Raw genomic sequence first — 18,907 nt, forward strand, 5'->3', positions numbered from 1 at the left:
CGTGTTGTGTAACTGTGAGGTCTAAGGTTCAAGTCTTGGGATGCGCAATGGGGTATTTATTTTTCTATTTGAGTTGTGTAGGAGGTGGAGTTGGACTGGAACTTTGTGGTTGAAGTGGTCATAAAAAAATAAGGAATTTTCCTCATGGTTGAAAGTAATCCCACATCGGAAAGCTAACATGAGAATTGACAAGAAGCTGGCTTTAAATAGAGCGAACTAGATGAGTTGGAAGGGGAAAAGGGGATTAAGACTGAATGTAGGATGTGCCAAGGTTAGTGATCGTGGACTTCGGCGCGTTCTCATAAACAGATGTGTATTTCGCACTACTCTAGCTGTAGAACGAAAAATGTCGGAATGCCGAAATACCGATCACACGGTGATGGCAGCCACACGAGCGTGTGAGCAAACGTGTGTGAGCTTTGATGTGATGGTTGAGGCCATCATGAGCGCTCTTGTAGGCTTAAGTTGCTTTGGGCCACGATGGGTCAGGATGGGCCATGTGGGCCCAGGTGGACAAATTGTATGATTGTGTAGTAAATATTGGATTGGACTATGTGAATCTCATATCTATAGGCTAGTATTACTGAAATGCCCTTGTAGGGTATAATTACTGAATACCCTTGGTTTACAAAATTACCAAAATACCCTCAATTAGCAAAATCACCAAAATACCCCTGGTTTGTAAAATTACCGAAATACCCATGATTTGTAAAATTACTAAAATACCCTCAATTCCTAAAATTACCAAAATACCCCTAATTTAGAAAATTATCTAAATACCCTTGATTTGGAAAATTACAGAAATACCCCTAATTTACAAAATTACAGAAATATCCTTGACTTTCAAAAATTACAGAAATACCATTGGTTTGCAAAATTACCGAAAAACCCTTAGTTTGTAGATTTACCAAACCACCCTTGTAGGATGAAATGACTAAAATACCCCTAATAGGTAAAAATAGCATTCTACCCCTCTAGGGTATATGACTCTCGGATAATACAATTTGATTGATTTAACTATGTTCTGACTGAGAATGTATGACTGTGATTGGACTATTGTGACAGTGATTTGTATGATTTTGTATGCCGTGTGCATATTTGCTACATTCATTTAATATTATGTTACACATGGGTGGGGATTATCAAACGGAGGAAGAAATTGAGGATCGCATGGTTGCTTGACGACTGTGGATCCACCGATTAAGGATCGCATGGTTACTTGACGACCGTGGATCCACCGGTGGCTTTTAAACCTAATATATGATTATTGACGACTTTGTGTCAATCATATTTACACAAGGCTATGTGCCGACTATATTACCGTCGCTGGTGGCTATGTGCCTAACATGATACAGCTACAGATGGCTTCAAGCCAATTATTCTGATTATGGCTTTGCGCCAACCTACATATGGCTCTGTGCGAATCTGATTATGGCTGTGTGCTAAACGTATTTGCCTAAGGCTATGTGCCAACATATGAATATTGTTGACTCTGTGTCGATCACATTTACCTAGGGTTGTGTGCTAGTTATATTACTCTAGTTGAGGGCTATGTGGCTAACATAATGCAGTTATCGATGGCTTTGTGCGATTGTGTCATTCTGCTTATGGCTTCCAGTCGTCCTGTTATCTGGCAGCGTTGCTACAATGTTTACATATATGTGTTGTCCTGTTTATGACTATGTGCTGTCCTGTTTACGGCGTTGAGTCGTCCTGTTGACTTAGTCCGCAATTGGTGCTAAGCTTGGTGTGTTGGCTGGGTGGGTCGATTTTATCCCCACATGGTGTGTTGGTTGGTACTGGTGGTGTGTTGGTTGGATTGGGCTGGTAATCTATCTGCATATCTGCATATGATATTGATTCTGTAATGGGCTCCGGCCCAGACTGATTTTGAATTCTGTTTGTTTACTAACTGTTTTAGTTTAGGAGGGGATTACACACTGAGTTTTCATAAACTCACCCCATTTATTAACTGTGCAGGTAATCCCTAGCGTTAGGTGGATCGGTGTTGCAGAGGGACTCGGAGACGACCACACAACTGCACATGTTTTTCTATTTTGTTTATTTAGTTAAGCACTTTGGTTTTTGATTTGGGTTGTATTAAGGCCTCTTTATTTTCTTAATTTTTTATTTGGGAAATTTATTTAGTATGCTTAATATCTGTTAGAAGTAGGACGCAGTTTTCCAAAACAACAATTAGTTTTCAAAATATCACGTTTCTGTAACTGTTCAAAATTAAGCTTCCACAGCAGGTAAGGTTTTAAGGAATTAATGTTTCACAAGTTTTAAAATTGCCAGAGGTTTTAAATAGTAATAAGGGTTTTCAATGAGAACATGGTTTACGAAAAACACTCAATGTGACAAGCCAGATTCGGGCCTAACTTTTAGGATGGGTTTAGGGTGTTACATTTAGTGGTATCAGAGGCAGGTTGCAAAACTCAGCTGTGAAATGGGTTTTAAATTGGATTTTTAAAAAAATTGTTTCAAAAAGGTTTGAAAATATTTGAAGTATTTGAAATGTTTTTCTGAATATTTCCCTGAAAGTGTGCTTACTGAGTCTCTGGCACCGAATCTATAAGTATTCTGTTAGACTGTACTTAAATTTAGATTTTGTATTTATTCAGTGTATGTTCTGGAAATCAGAATTTTTTTTAAGTTAGCAACAGTGCTGAGATGGATTCCAAAGGCAAGCAAGGTCACAAGGATTTGCTCGTCTCCCGAAACATGAGATGGTTTAGGAAACTGTAGTCAAGGTAAGTCTACCAACTTCGGGTAACAATAACCCGGAGCTTGGTACGGAGGCACTGACCCAGTTGGTAAGGGAAGCATTGAAAGAAGTGTTCGAGGCAAGAGTTCAGGCGTATTGTGAAACACTTCAGGCTAGGCGCTTGGAGTGCATCAGGAAGAGGAATTACATTCCTCTGAAGCAGGAGCATCATTTCGTGGAATACGTTAAGATGCGCCTAAATTTTTCGGCTTACAAGCGTTACATAAGGCGTCATCCGGGCGAATACTGGAGGAAGTCAGAAGCGTGTCTCAGATGCGGGTCTAAGGAGCATTGGGTTCGAGATTGAACAGTTCCTTTTAAGTTAGGTGTGTTTTGTTTGAATGTGATGCTTGAATATAGAAATCGTATGCATGTGTGGTAAATATCTATTTACTTTTGCGGTTAAATGTTTGGTTGGGTGTGAGAGGTTTTGAGATTAAGTTAAAAGTGTATTAGTGTAGTTTGGAACTAGAGTGCACAGCGGGAGCGTAGTGGTGTAGATTGAGCTAAGCGCTTGTTCAAATAGTTGGAAATTTCAAGGACGAAATTTTCTTAAGGGGGTAGAATTGTAACGCCCCGAATTTGGGCCTAGAAGTATTGGGCCTTGAGTTTGGGTCTGTAAGGAGGTTGTATATAAGCATTTAATTGTACAAGGAAATAACACAATTAAATATCTACTTTGGTGGTTTATGGCCCTGAGAAGTGTTGGAGAAATCTTGGGTTCAAACTTGGCCTTTAGCCAAAATTTTGGTTTTAAGTGAATAAAACCCTGGGTGCTTGGATGAAGGCCTTTTAAATTATTGTGGTAAATAAATGACACAAGGAAGTATGTGGTCTAGTGGTTGTGGCGTCATTAAGCTTGCAAGGGAGTTAGGTTTAAGGTCTTGGCTCTTGCAATTTATTTTGTTTTTTACTTTTAAAGGAATCTGGACGTTAGCATATATGCCTTATAATTAATTGAGGATAAAATATGACACAGAAAGAGCCTCTGGTGGAGTGGCAAGGTGGCGTGTTGTGTAACTATGAGGTCTAAGGTTCAAGTCTTAGGATGTGTAATGGGGTATTTATTTTGCTATATGAGTTGTGTAGGAGGTGGAGTTGGACTGGAACTTTGTGGTTGAAGTGGTCATAAAAAAATAAGGAATTTTCCTCGTGGTTGAAAGTAATCCCACATCAAGAAGCTAACATGAGAATTGGTAAAAAGCTGGCTTTAAATAGAGCGAACCAGGTGACTTAGAGGCGGAAAAAGGGATTAAGACTGACTGCAGGATGTGCCAAGGTTAGTGATCGTGGACTTCAGCGCGTTCTCATAAACAAGTGTGTATTTCGCACTACTCTAGCTGTAGAACGGCAAATGCCGAAATGCCGGTCACACGGTGATGGCAACCACACGAGCGTGCGAGCGCATGTGTGGGAGCTTTGACATGATGGTTGAGGCCATCATGAGTGCTATCGTGGGCTTAGGTTACTTTGGGACACGATGGGCCGGGATAGGCCATGTGGGCCCAATAGGCCCATGGGCCCAAGTGGATAAATTGTATGATTGTGTAGTAAATATTGGATTGGACTATGTGAATCTCATATCTATAGGCTAGTATTACTGAATTGCCCCTATAGGGTATAATTACTGAAATGCCCCTGTATGGTAGAATTACTGAAATATCCTTGGTTTAGAAAATTACTGAATAGCCTTGGTTTACAAAATTACCAAAATACACTTGATTAGCAAAATTACCAAAATACCCCTAGTTTATGAAATTATTGAAATATCCTTAATTTGTGAAATTATCGAAATACCCTCGATTTGTAAAATTACTAAAATACCTCTGATTTGGAAATTTAGCAAAATACCCTTGATTTGGTAAATTACAGAAATACCCCTGATTTACAAAATTACAGAAATACCCTTAACTTTAAAAAATTACAAAAATACCATTGGTTTGCGAAATTACCGAAATACCCTTGGCTTGTAGATTTGCCAAAACACCCTTGTAGCGTGAAATGACTAAAATACCCCTAAGAGGTAAAAAGACTGTTCTGCCCATCTAGGGTATATGACTCTCTGATAATACAATTTGATTGATTTGACTATGTTTTGACTGAGAATGTATGACTATGATTGGACTGTTGTCACTGTCATTTGTATGATTTTGTATGCCATCTGTATATTTGCTGCATTCAAATAATATTATGTTGCACATGGGTGGGGATTATGAAACGGAGGAAGAAATTGAGGATCGAATGGTTGCTTGACGACCGTGGATCCAGTGATTAAAGATCGCATGGTTGCTTGACGACTGTGGATCCACCGATTAAGGATCGTAGGGTTGCTTGACGACCGTGGATCCACCGTGTCTTTGAAGCCCAATATATTATTGTTGACGACTCTGTGTCAATCATATTTACCCGAGGCTGTGTGCTGACTATGTTACCGTTGCTGATGGCTATGTGCCTAACATGATACAACTACTGATGGCTTCAAGCCAACTATTCTGATTATGGCTTTGCGCCAACCTACATATGGCTCTATGCCAACCTGATTATGGCTGTGTGCCAAATGTATTTGCCTAAGGCTATGTGCCTATATATGAATATTGACGACTTTGTGTCGATCATATTTACCTAGGGCTGTGTGTAACACCCTTTACCCGTACCCGAGGCTGGGATAAAGTACAAGGCGTTACCGGACAAACATACAAACATTAAACTAAAATACAGGCCATAAAATTTCATTCATATTTCAAAACGTTCATTCACTTACACATAGTCCCTTATTTGAGTCTATGAAGCCCAAAACATACTTTAGAAAGGGTTCGGGACTAAACCAAGAACTTACAAAAATCTTGGAAATTTCATGCTTTAAGGCTTCACACGCCCGTGTCCTAAAGTTGTGTTCCATACACGGCTGAGACACATGGTCATGTCTCTGCCTGTGTGGAATATACGTAGGCTATTTTCCAAGCTTTGGTCAACCTTAATCTCTTACACACTTATACAAAATCAAAAGCATATAACATGGTATTCATTTAATGATTAAATATTCTCAATTAAACCACAAAAATAGCATTTGTATGTCATCACACATGTGTCTCTCATACTCATTTTACCTTGTTTATTATAGTACCACTTATACATTTATACCAAGATTATCATCTTACCAAATATCTTCAGCTTAATCATCAAGCATTCATATTTAAAACTAGATCACATCTTTATAAAATACCACAATTCAGATGCGCAAAATAACATGTTTGCCTGAAACATTTCAATTCAACTCCATACCCAACAAGCATTACATTGAGACTAGTCATATATATATATACATGTCATGATACATATCATTCTCTTTCTGTTTTCTTATAAACACATATCACTTATTTCATTATATCAATATTTCATATACCATAGTTTCCATGTATTCCACATATATTTATTTTCCTCCTCCTCCTCTCCATTCCACATCCTTAATGTATATAGCATTCTTGTAAGTACGATTTCACAATTTACTAATAAATGCTCACATCAAACTGTCCACATGAGTCATAGTCACTTACTTATTTATAATTCGAGCTACAGAGCTCCAAATTAAGATCTGTAAATTTCTCCTGAAACTAGACTCACATATCGTTCTACCATAAAATTTTCATAATTTTTGGTTTAGCAAATTAGTACAGTTTATTCATTAAAATTTTCCCTGTTTCACTTTCTGACAGTTCTGACCTCTCTTCATTAAAAATTAATTATCTCATAGTACAGAACTCGGATAATGTTCTTGTTAATTTATCTTGAAAATAGACTCATTATGGATTTTAAAAAAATAAGTTTAAGCCTCTAATTATTGTTATCCAAATTTTTGTGATTTTCCAAAGTCAGAACAGGGGATCACGTAATCATTCTGAACTAGTCTCAGAAAAACATAAATATCTCAAAATATAGAACTCCTTTTCTTTCCCTGTTTATTGTATATGAAAATAGACTCATTAAGCTTTAATTTTATATCTCATTCAGTCTCTCATTCAATTTCTACTGTTTTTTGTGATTTTTCAAAATCACATCACTGCTACTGTCCAAAACAGTTTTATTGCTAATTCACTCTTTCACACTTTCTTTGTATTAACCTCATTTTAACATACATATCACAAATCATTTTCACCACATTTCATACATCACAAGTATTGGCCCATGATCACAAGGTCACCATAAAATCATCCTCATGTATAACTTACATGTTTATAACCTTACCTCATCTTGGTCACTTAATGAACACAACATTCACATAACCAAGTTCCTGCACTTATTCATCACAAAACTCACAAAGCAATACATAGAAAGTCTCCCGTTGAACACTTCGGATCAATCCTCAATACTTGGTGGTTTCAACACATAGCTCCACCCATCATATAGTTCGGCTCTCTTGTACACATGGTGAACACTCAGTACCACCCATGTGACCTAGCCAATTTATCTCGTAGCTCTCTTGTCTACATGGTGTCCTTCACCTGGAACCTCGCATGTGACCTATTGTCTACATGGTGTACACATAGTATCACCCATGCGACCTAGCTACATCGTAATGTCTTGTAGCTCTCTTGTACACATGATGTGCGCTCAGCACCATACATGTGACCTAGCTACATACTATCTGTATCATCCAATCTTTCCGAAGGTTCAACCGGGATTTCTCTCTCTTTTCCAACAATTTCACCAATCAAGTAATTATCCACAAACATATGTCCAATATTATTATAAAATATCATAATACAAGTAATATTGATGTATTACTTACATATAAACTTACATCTCATTTAATATCAAGGCAATAACATTAAATTACACATTGCCTTATTAAAAATCATATGAACTTACAATTTCCCATAATATCCATAATCATAGAAATCACATTTATTAATGAAAATTCAATGCACTTCATGTACCATAGACATATTTTTAAATCAATTCATAAACTTGGCACCATAATCATTTAATTTAACATAATTCAATTAATTCACTAAATTTAACTTTCAAATATAAATTACAACATTATTGTTGTATTATTATCATACCAACTTACATACTTTCAACACCTCGGAAATTATAACAAATATATCAATTTTACATTGAAATATGCATAAATTAATGCTTATTATACATATGAACTTACCACGATACTAAAACAGTCATTTTACCAACTTTCACAATTTTTGATTTTTCTCTCATTCTAGGTTCAAATCTCATTTTCCGGGATCTAAAAAATCATATTTTACTTATTTAATTAATGTACTATTCAAAACAGTCTTGAACTCAAACTTTGGAAAAATTACAATTTTGCCCCTAAACTTTTGTATATTTACACATTTTCCCCTAGGCTCAGGAATTAAACTTCATCCCTTATTCTTATGTTTTATGACATGCTGATCACTTTTCCATTCTATGGAAACATCAAATTCTCACTCTAACATATACTTATGACTATTAGGTATTTTTACCGATTAAGCCCTTTTACTCGTTTTCACTCAAAACCGAGTAGCACAAGTTGTCGAACATAATTTAAAACCTCATATTCTATCATAAAACAGCAAAATAAACACATTTCACCTATGGGTATTTTTCCAAATATGAACCCTAGCTTAAATTATTGCTAGAATAAGCTTAATCAAATTATCGGGATTCCAAAAACGTAAAGAACTTGAAAAACGGGGTTAGAACAGACTTACTATTGAGCTTGGAAAGCTTGAAAACCCTAGCCACGGCTTCCCCCATGCTAATTTAGGCCTCCATGAAAAAGATGAGCCAATTTTGGCTTTATTTTCCCTTTTTATTTCTTTTAATTACCAAATGACCAAAATGCCCTTTCTTACGAAACTTTCAAAAATTCCATCCATGTCCAATTTTTTCCATCACTTAGAAATTGGTAAAATTTCTATTTAATACCTCCTAATTAATATTTCAAAGCAATTTCATACTAGAAACTTCTAGAATGCAAGTTTTGCAACTTATTCAATTTAGTCCCTAACTTTAAATTGAGCACTTTATGCATAGAATTTCTTCACGAAATTTTCAAAAAATCATGCAATCATATCATAGACCTCAAAATAATCATAAAATAATTATTTCTATCTCGAATTTTGTGGTCCCGAAACCTCTGTTCCAACTAGACCCAATTTTGGGCTATTACACTGTGTGCCGGTTATGTTACACTAGTTGAGGGCTATGTGCCTAACATAATGCAATTATCAATGGCTTTGTGCCATTGTACCATTCTGCTTACGACTTCCAATCGTCCTGTTATTTGGCAGTGTTGCTGCAATGTTTACGGCTATGTGTTGTCTTGTCTACGGCGTTGAGCCGTCCTGTTGACTTAGTGCCGTAATCGGTGCGAAGCTTGGTGTGTCAGCTTGGTGGGTTGATTTTATCCCCACATGGTGTGCTGGTTGGTGCTGGTGGTGTGTTGGTTGGATTGGGCTGGTAATCTATCTGCATATCTGCATATGATACTGATTCTGTAATAGTTTTAGTTTAGAAGGGGATTACACACTGAGTTTTCATAAACTCACCTCGTTTATTAACTGTGCAGGTAATCCCCAGCGTTAGGTGGATCGGTGTTGCAGAGGGACTCAGAGACAACCATACAACTGCACATGTTTTTCTATTTCGTTTATTTAGTTAAGCACTTTGGTTTTTGATTTGGGTTGTATTAAGGCCTCTTTATTTTCTTAAATTTTTTATTTGGGAAATTTATTTAGTATGCTTAATCTCTGTTAGAACTAGGGCGCGGTTTTCCAAAACAACAATTGGGTTTGAAGATATCACGTTTCCGCAACTGTTTAAAATTAAGCTTCCGCAGCAGGTAAGGTTTTAAGGGAATTAACGTTTCACAAGTTTTAAAATGGCCAGTGGTTTTAAATAGTAAGAAGGGTTTTCAATGAGAACATGGTTTTCAAAAAACACTTCAATATGTCCCACCAAATTCGGGCCTAACTTCTAGGCCGAGTTTAGGGTGTTACATGGGCTATGTTTTGATGTAGGAAGGCAAACTTGTAGCTTATGCCTCGAGACAGTTGAAGCCACATGAAAAGAACTACCCGACACATGACCTAGAATTGGCAGACATTGTGTTCGCATTGAAAATTTGGCCTCACTATCTGTTCGGTGAGAAATGTCATGTTTATTCTGATCATAAAAGTATAAAATACTTTATAACTCAGAAATATCTAAATTTAGGACAACGTCGATGGCTAGAATTGCTAAAAGACTACGAGCTTGTGATTGACTATCACCCGAGAAAGGCTAATGTTGTTGCTGATGCTTTAAGCCAAAAATCACAGTTTGCTTTGCGTGCAATGAATGCGCATATGGTTATGTCTGATGATGGTTTAATAGTAGCTAAATTGAAAGGAAGACCATTAGTTATTCAACAAATTTGTGATGCACAGAAGGTTGATAATGAGTTCATCACAAAACGAGTTTAGTGTGAGACGGATGCTGATTCAGAATTCAAAGTTGATGCTGATGACTGTTTGAGATTTAGAAACCAAATATGCATTTTGAGGAATTCAGAGTTGATTAAGATAATTTTGAATGAAGCACATAGTAGTCAGTTATCTGTTCACCCAGGTAGTACAAATATGTATAATGATTTGAAACAGCTTTATTGGTGGCATGGTATAAAATGAGACATTTCTGAATTTGTTGCAAGATGTTTAGTCTGTCAACAAGTAAAAGCTGAACATCAGGTGCCTTCAGGATTACTTCAGCCTATCATGATACCTAAGTGGAAGTGGGAAAGAGTAATGATGGATTTTGTATCTGGTTTATCGTTGACACCGAGCAAGAAGGATGCAATTTGGGTTGCTGTGGATAGATTGACTAAATCGGGTCATTTGTTCTGATACGTACAGACTACTCATTAGATAAGCTATCTGAATTGTATGTTTCTTAGATTGTGAGATTACATGGTGTGCCTATATCTATTGTTTCAGATAAAGATCCGAGGTTTACATCGTGGTTTTAGAAGAAACTGTAAGATGCACTAGGTACGAAATTACATTTCAGTACTGCTTTCTATGTACAAACAGATGGCCAGTCTGAGCGAATCATTCAGATACTTGAGGATATGTTGAGATGTTGCATTCTCGAGTTTGAAGGTATGTGGGAACAATACCTAACCCTGATTGAATTTGCGTATAATAATAGCTTTCAATCGAGTATCAAAATGGCACCTTATGAGGCTTTGTATGGTCATAAATGTCCTACACCATTATATTGGACTGAGCTCAGCGAGATTAAGATACACGGGGTCGACTTAGTCAGAGAAACTGAACAAAAAGTGAAAGTAATCCGTGAAAGTCTGAAAGCAGCATCGGATCGTCAGAAATCTTATGGGACTTGAAACGAAAGGATATAGAGTTTCAGATCGGAGAAAAAGTTTTCTTGAAAGTCTCACCTGGAAGAAAATACTCAGATTGGTGCAAAGGCAAATTAAGTTCGAGGTTTATTGGGCCATATGAGGTAATAGAACGTATCGGGCCAGTTGCTTACAGATTATCATTGCCACCTGAATTAGAAAAGATCCACAATGTATTCCATGTTTTGATGCTTCGTAGATATCGATCTGACCCTTCACATACGATTAGTCCGTCTGAGATTGAGATTAAACCCGATATGACGTATGAGGAAGAACCGATTCGTATCCTGGCTCACGAGACTAAAGAGTTACGAAATAAGAAGATTTCATTAGTTAAAGTAGTGTGACATAAACACGGAGTTGAGGAAGCAACGTGGGGACTAGAGGATACAATGAGAGAACGTTATCCACACCTATTCACCGGTAAGATTTTCGGGGACGAAAATCCCTAAGGGGAGAGAGTTGTAACAGCCCGATTTTGACCCTAATCGGAATGGTGGTTTTGGGACCACGAATTCGAGTCAAAAAAATATTTTTAAATTATTTTTCGTGTTTATTATGTGTGAATTTATATTTGTGAAATTTTCGTGATTTAATTTTTTCGTTTGAGTGTCCGATTGAATAAAAGGACTTAATCGCGTAAAATGAAAATTTGATGGTTAATTGAAAAAGGGCCAAATTGTTGATGTCTTTTTAAAGGGAGGCATTTAATTTGAAATAAGACCAACATAATAAATGTTGGACTGTTGTAGACAACCAATAAAAAGAATTTATAATATATAATAAGGTTAGTTAGGTAAATTAAATAATATGGAATATATATGTTATAATATACCATGACTAAAATAAGCTTTCATCCATTTTCTCTTTAACCAAAACTAAAGAAAAGAACAAGAAAGAACAAGAGCTAGGGTTCAGCCAGTTTTGAAGCTCAATCAAGGTATGGGTTTAGCTCGATTTTTGATAATTTCTATGTTTTTGAGATCATTGCTTAGTAAACTTCAAGAACCAAGCTTTAATTTTTGATTGTGATGGATATTTTGAGTTGTACCATTTTTGATAGCTTGTGAGTTTTATTGTTTGATGATGAAATATGAAAGATATGTTGTAGTTAACATATTTTGTATTGGGTTTTTTTTATTTTGAGTAATTAGGACTAAATTACAAAAATAATAATTTGAGGGACTAAAATGTTACATAAATGAAATATATGGGCTTATATGAACACTAGGAGAATTCGGCCAAACATGGGTATTTTGAAATTTTGAATATTTTGTGTTTTGTGCAATAGGGACTAAATTGTAAAAATTGTAAATGTCAGAGGTAAAATGGTAATTAGCCTATTTATGTGTTTTTGGACTAAATTGAATGAAAATATGTTTGAATGAGCTTAATTTGAATATGTTTAGATCAAGAACCAAAGAAGTCAAATTTGGATCGAGGGAAAACGAAAGTTGTCAACTAGTCGATCCGTACCGGTTTTTCGTTGTCCGAGGTAAGTTTATAAGCAAATAGACGTACTTAACTTAACTTAAATGTAATATATATATGCTGAAATGAAAAACATGATTTTATACATGTCATAGCCGAATATGACTAAGCTTGGTTGCCATGTTTTCAAAGTTCTTTCGATCGAGTTACGACGTTCGAAAGCGCCGTATGAACCTTAGGAATAGTTAGGATACATATTTCATGACATAGGATTTCGATATATGTGTGCGAGTAAGACCATGGCATCGATATGTGATTCCAATATGTGTTTACGAGTAAGACCCCGTCTGGGACAGTGGCATCGATATGTGCTTACAAGTAAGACCACATCCGGGACGTTGGCATTGTACGATTTATGTGATTATCTGAGTGTCCTATCCGATTCCGAATGGTTCATTGGGCATCGATATCTGGAGAACAAATGTGTAAAATTAGCTAAGTGATCAGGTATGTATCAGTTTTGTATTCATTTGCAACAAGGTAAGTGAGTGTTACGATATTAGTTACGAGCATGTGAACATGAATGAAAAGTATATGTATAAATATGTCATGTGTATTCGACCTAATGGGTAAGAAATATGATTCTTGTTGGTGTGATTTTATTTTCGCATATATATATAATGTTCTTGTATATTCGGTTACTTAGTTAATGTGTGTATATAAATTTTATCTTGATTTAAAAGCTTATTTGTACCAAGGTATGTATATTAGGTTTATATTGATAATTTGGCTTTTGAAAATTTGAACATTGACTTGATGAATTAATCTTGTAAGCATTCGGCTAAGGTAATGGGTGTATCTGTTCAGGTATATTATTATTGAATTTGAAAGTTTAGAATAAGCTTGATATTGATATTGTAATTTGGTTGGTTAAAATAAGTTAATTATATTATTGGTTTGTTTTTTTGCTTATGACTTACTAAGCTTAAATAGCTTATGCTGTGTATATTTGTCTTTGTTTTATAGATTTTTGAGTCAAGATATAAGCTCGGGGATCATCGTCAAGGTTTATCACATTAGCGACCGTTTTTGGTACAATATAAGTTTAAACTTGGATCTATGGCATGTATAAGCTAGATTAGTTTTGGATAAGAGTAATGTGGTGTGTGTATATATATATAAGCCATGCAAAAATAGCTATGCTTTTACCTTTATATTTTGGTTACGTTATGTTCGGTTTATGTTCACTTTACTCCTATAGTTATGTGCCGTATACGTATATTGTTTGTGTTAGGTACCACATGCTTGGAAATGGTTTACTTGATATGTTTGAATTCGGTTTCACATGGTTTGGTCAAATGTCTATTGATCTTGGGTGTTGATAGATTTTGTGTATGCTTCATGAATAGAATTCGGTTAAATATGTGGTAAACATATTATATTAAGTATGATATAAATTTTAGGTAAGCTGCATATATTATATACGTACATCATTAACAGGTTCGATTATGGTATAATGTATTGAAATTACATATAATTGCATGAGGTAGATTCGGTGGTTACTAGTGAATTATAACATTGTTAAGTTTGATGCTTGTGGTAAGTATTGCATGTGTTTCATGAATATTTGGTCGATTGTTTTATTATGTATTCTATGCTAAATGTGATTGTTACTTCAGGGTTGGTTGCGTATTATGTATACGTACATTATTAGCATATTCGGTCATGGTGCAATGTATTAAATATTAATATGTGATTACTTATTAAATTATATAATATGATTAAATGGTTAGATATAGTTACTAAGAATTTGCTTTTAATGTTAAATCATGAATGACATTAAGTGAACAATAGTTAAGATGTCCAAATATTGATTACTACTTTGTTATTGAATACGAAACTTTAGGCATATATAATAAGTGTACTTTTAGTGGTGTGTGCATGAAATGGTTAAATTTACTAAGACCAAATGTATATATTTTAATGACTATAGTAGATATGAATAGTCTTTACTGATTAATACTTAAAAGAATTATATGGAAATGCATTATTATTAACGTGAGGTTGTTTCATTTTGTATTAAAGGGTAAAGCATGCAAGTTCGAATTGACTATTACCTAAGTCGCATATGTAGTGGTTTAAGATATGAATTATGGCTTACTAAATTCTAAAAATGTGCATGTGATTTGGTGGCTATATGAGTAATCACATAACTGGTATTAGAAGTATGTTTGACCATTTTGGTAATAGTTAATATCGTGTATATAAATGCATTGATGTAGTAAGCAACACGTTGAGTTTAGCTGTGACTTGTATGTGCGAGATGTATATCAGTGTATGTCCTGAAATGTGAATTGATTTTATTTTTAATTATAAATTATTTTGACTTTAGTGAATATAAATAAATGTTTGGAATTGAACTGCTGATCAATAATGCCTCATAATCCTAATTTGGCGATGGATACGGACTAGGGGTGTCACATTAGAGTTCTGCGATACTTTCAAAATAAATGGCATTTCTGATAATGCCATTCACCTTCGTGTATTTCCCTTTTCATTAAGGAATAAGGCTAAACAGTGGTTGAACTCGTTACCCCGGGGATCAATCACTACTTGGGAGCAAATGACCAAAAAAATTTTATTCAAATATTTTCCGCCGGCTAAAATGACTAAATTGAGGAATGATATCTCTTCTTTTGTGTAGATGGTTTTAGAAACACTATATGATGCATGGGAGAGGTACAAGGATTTATTGAGAAGGTGGCCTCACCATGGATTACTTTTATGGCTACAGGTTCAAACTTTCCACAATGGTTTAAACCCTTCAATGAGATAGATGGTCAATGCAGTGGCTGGTGGAACCTTAAATAATAAAACACCTGAGGAGGCTTATGAGTTCATTGAAGAGATGTCAATGAATAATTATCACTGGCAAGTCATGAGGACAAAGCCTAATAAAACAGCAAGTGTTTTCAACCTCGACGCAGTCACCATGTTATCAAACCAGGTAAAGCTCTTAAATAAAAAGATTGATGGCTTATGTGTTTCTACGCAGGTGCATCTAGGGACATAGTGTGATACAAACGGAAGAAGGATAAATAATCCAGAATGCCTAGCCTATGAACATAGTACTACGAATGAACAAGTCAACTATATGGGTAACAATTGTAGACCACAGAATAATCCATATAATAATACTTACAATGCAGGTTGGAGAAACCATCCCAACTTCTCTTCGGGTGGTCAAGGAAATCAGAGACCACCACCACCTTTAGGATTCCAACAACAACCTTACCAGCAAGAGAAAAAGCTGAACCTTGAAGAGATGATGATGAAGTTTATTTCAGTGGTGGAAACCCATTTTCAAAACACTAAAATTGCAATTAAAAATCAACAGGCATCGATTCAAGGTCTCGATACTCAAATAGGTCAGCTTGCTAAGTAGATCTTAGAAAGAGCACAAGGTAGCTTGCCCAGCAACACTGAGGCTAACCAAGAGAGCAGCTTCATGCGGTTACTGTTCAATATGAAGAACGGTTAGTTGATTCCACACCAGAACCAAGGCAAGAAACTACGGTAAGCCAAAATAAGGTGGATGAAAGCTAGAACAAACAAAAATCGGTAAGCAGAAAATACACACCTCGTGTGCCATATCCTAAGTGATAAAGAAAGACCGCATAGACGAACAATTCGATAAATTTCTTACCATTTTAAAAAAGTTACATATATTAACTTACCATTTATTGAAGCTCTTTCGAAGATGCCCAACTCAGTTAAATTTTTAAAGGAGTTTTTGGCAAACAAACGGAAGTTAGATGATTTGTCGCATGTGAAACTAAATGCAGTTTGCTCGGCAATTCTACAAAATAAACTACCCAACAAGTTAAAGGATCTAGGGAGTTTCACTATTCCTTGTTTAATCGGTAGTTTAAATGTTGATAATGCTTTAGCCGATTTAGGGGCAAGTATAAATGTCATGCCCTATAAAATGTTTAAACAACTAGTTATTAGGAAACCTAAACAAACTAGGATGAGTATACAACTGACAGATAAAACTATTAGATTTTCTAGGGGTATTGTTGAGGACGTACTCATTAAGATTGATAAATTCATATTCCCAGTAGACTTTGTTGTTTTAGACATGGAAAAGGTTGGTGCCATTCTTTTAATCTTAAGATGACCCTTTTTAGCAACTGCTAGGACTATTATTGATGTTGGTACAAGAGACCTAACGCTTCGTGTGGGTGATGACACGATTAAACTTCAAGCTCGTGATTCTATCACACTATCTAGTGATCGAGATGATATTACAAATTCTTTCCATGAGAATAACATCTTGGCTCAAACTTCTGTGCAGGAAATCCCTAAGGATAAAGTGATAGAGCCCCGAACAACTATTGAGGAATGAAGATTACAAATCGAGGAACTAGATGAATGTCAAACAAAAATTAAGGAGAAACCGAGAATACACAATGAACCAAAGCAGTGCCACGATAAACTTATAGGTGAATCGAATCAACTAAAGGTTGGAGACAAAGTACTGTTAGATGGAGTGGACCCTTGTGTTGCCACTTCTGAACCTAATGGAGCAATCCCTATTACAGTACTCAATGTTTTCCCATACGGTACAGTCGAGGTAACTCATTCCAAATTCGGCATTTTTAAGGTAAATAATACTCGTCTAAAACCTTATTTGATACGATTGATAGCAGGAATGAGGAGTTTCAACTCCTCAAACCACCATGACCGTGCAAATATGATATAAGTCGAGCTTAGACTTTAAATAAGCGCTTATCGGGTGGAAAACTGAGCACTAACATCACTAACTTGTTTATTTTATCTATGTTTCATATTTTTTACGCAGGTACATTGACCCACACGGCCTGGACACATGAGAGTGTCCTAGGCCGTGTGGAAACAGGGCTAAAAATTCCCAAGTATCGACATACACACGGCCATAAACTCGATCCACACGGTCGTGTGGACCACATGGCCTGGACACACGGGCGTGTCCTAGGCCGTGTGAAAATTGGAGCTAAATTTTCAAAATTTAAACAAGTTAGTGAGCTACACGGGCGAACCACATAGGCATGGAAGGACACATGGGCATGTCTAAGGCTGTGTAACCAATGGGCATTAATCTTTTACGACGAACACAGGCTAAAGTAGAGCCACACAGGCGTGTCACATGGCCGTGTGGCCAAACACGGGGGTCACACGATCGTGTCCCCATAAACCCCTCAAACCCTAATTCCCCTTCACCTCTATTATCGTCTTCCTCCCAAAAACTCCAATAGCCCTAGCAGCCACTGCAACATCCCCATCCCCACCGACCGGCCACCATCCTTTCTCTCTCTTCTTCCTCCCTTATTTTTGTCCCCTTTTCTCTTCTCCCTTCATCTTCCTCTCTTTTCTTTTTCCCTTTCTTCTTCTTCCTCTACCCTAACCATTCCACGCTCCTTACCCTCCCACACTTTCCTCTGCCGATGAGCCACCATCGTAGCCACCCTCACCGTCTGTCCCTTGCATTGACCATCACGCACCGTCACAAGCCTCCTTGTCCCACTGCCGTGCACACCTTCGCCCGTGGTTTATCATGGCAAACACACGAAGTAAGAAAACTGTCGTCCTCGCTTCGAAAAAGCGGAAGGGTCCTAGTACAACCTTCTCAACTGCCTCAACTGAATCTCGTCACCCTCTGCTTCGATTCTCGTCAGGCCCACAGGACGACTTGTTTCAACTTTTGCGCGTACGACCGCTAAGTTTGGGCCGATGTATTGACTGGGCCACATTAGAGTAGGTCAGCTAGCTGATGATGTTCGTGCTTTCATTACGACTGCCATGTGGGATCGATTCTTTGTGATTATCGAGCCCATCTATTCAGAGCTTACCTTGGATTTTTGCACTACTTTTCATCTACAACATGTGATGAATACCCATGACGAGGCTGGTACTATCACTTTCCGACTTCGTGGCTTAGTGCGACATATGAGCGTCCCTGAGTTTGGTGTAGCTTTGGGCATATACACCTATGAGTTTCTACGTAATGTTAACTTTCTTCACCTCCACCGTCACATCCATTACTCACATTCATGTTGTTAGATCGATCTTACAGCTAGTCAGATCTATTATGACGCGAGTCACTCGAAGGCGACATCTCTTTCTTTGGCTCTATGATATATCCATGCCTTATTAGCTCACACGTTGACTGGCAAGAGAGAGAGCACAGGATTTGTAAGCACTACTGATGCATACTATCTTTGGAGCATGGCGACTGGTCACATTTTTGATTTGGCATACTTCAT

General features: G+C 36.6%; 1 non-coding gene across 1 annotated transcript; it reads right to left on the bottom strand.

Moving 5' to 3' along the window:
• Positions 1–15,273: 15,273 nt before the first annotated feature.
• On the bottom strand, positions 15,274–15,380 carry LOC121207327 (small nucleolar RNA R71). The gene has a single exon (XR_005902418.1). It is a non-coding gene; the product is annotated as a small nucleolar RNA R71 (small nucleolar RNA).
• Between the last annotated feature and the right edge of the window lie 3,527 nt (positions 15,381–18,907).

This window comes from Gossypium hirsutum, chromosome A09, assembly GCF_007990345.1.
Source record: "Gossypium hirsutum isolate 1008001.06 chromosome A09, Gossypium_hirsutum_v2.1, whole genome shotgun sequence".
Classification (NCBI taxonomy): Eukaryota; Viridiplantae; Streptophyta; class Magnoliopsida; order Malvales; family Malvaceae; genus Gossypium; species Gossypium hirsutum.